Genomic DNA, 1,108 nt, shown 5'->3' with positions numbered 1-1,108 from the left:
TCCGCCTCTTTGTTCTACAATATCGTCAAAATATTCAAATATCCGCATTTTATCAACCTTATGACGTACGATTATCATGGAGCTTAGGATTCAGTCACTGGTCACAACGCTCCACTTTATCCGCGCAAGGACGAGTCTGGAAATAATCTTAAACTCAACGTTGTGAGTGATCTTGGATTCGACCTTTGAAATTATTCAATATCGATTTAGTTTCCATTAAAAAAATTAAAGAAAACATTTGTTCTCATGGGACGCATCTATACGCTATTGGTTGAACAAAGATTGCTCGCCTGAGAAACTAATAGCGAATTTGCTCACTTGCATTACACTAGGGGTGGTATTCATAGTCAGATCTTATATTCAAGACCGTCTTAAGTACAGTCTTAAGAAGTCATGAACCAATTAGAAGGCCATATTAGCGACTTAAGACACTACTTAAGACGGTCTTGAAATAAGAATCGACTATGAATACCGGCCTAGATCAATGCGTACTAAAAGTTGCATTACATGAAATTAGCAAAGTTAAATGGAAAAGTATATACATATTTTAAACGATTAACTATCTACTAATGATATTGTCACGTTATTTAACAAAATATATGTGTATCATTTTATTGTCAAAGTTGATTAAATTGTATCACTACATTGAGATATTTTATATAAATTAGTTTTTAATATGCACTGATCCAGTGTAATGCGAGTGATTGAATTCACCATAATCCTTGGAGTCCCATTCTCTCTCACCAATAAATAAGTATCAGAATGAGCTTGGAGCTCTTACCGCCGGACCAGGAACTGTCGATCCGTATATACGCGAGAGTAGCATACTTGGATATAATGAGATTTGTGAATCCTTTAAGAAAGGTAGTTAGTCTGTTATTCGTAAAAAAGAGCATCGTATTCCATACTTACAGGGACAATCAGTGAATTGGCTTTGATGATGTAACGCAAGTATTCTACGTCTTCTTTTAAAGAAAACGATGTTCGATTCTACATAAAAAAAATTAAAATTTGAGTCCTCATACAACTAAAAAAAGATCTAATAACCATGTTACGTCCAAGCCCCTGGAGATTGGATAGTGAATGGAGAGACAAGGATAGAAATGGG

This window comes from Mycetomoellerius zeteki, unplaced genomic scaffold (genome assembly GCF_001594055.1).
Source record: "Mycetomoellerius zeteki isolate Tzet28-1 unplaced genomic scaffold, Tzet1.0 scaffold2108, whole genome shotgun sequence".
NCBI classification, from domain to species: domain Eukaryota; kingdom Metazoa; phylum Arthropoda; class Insecta; order Hymenoptera; family Formicidae; genus Mycetomoellerius; species Mycetomoellerius zeteki.
This window is presented reverse-complemented; position numbering follows the sequence as displayed.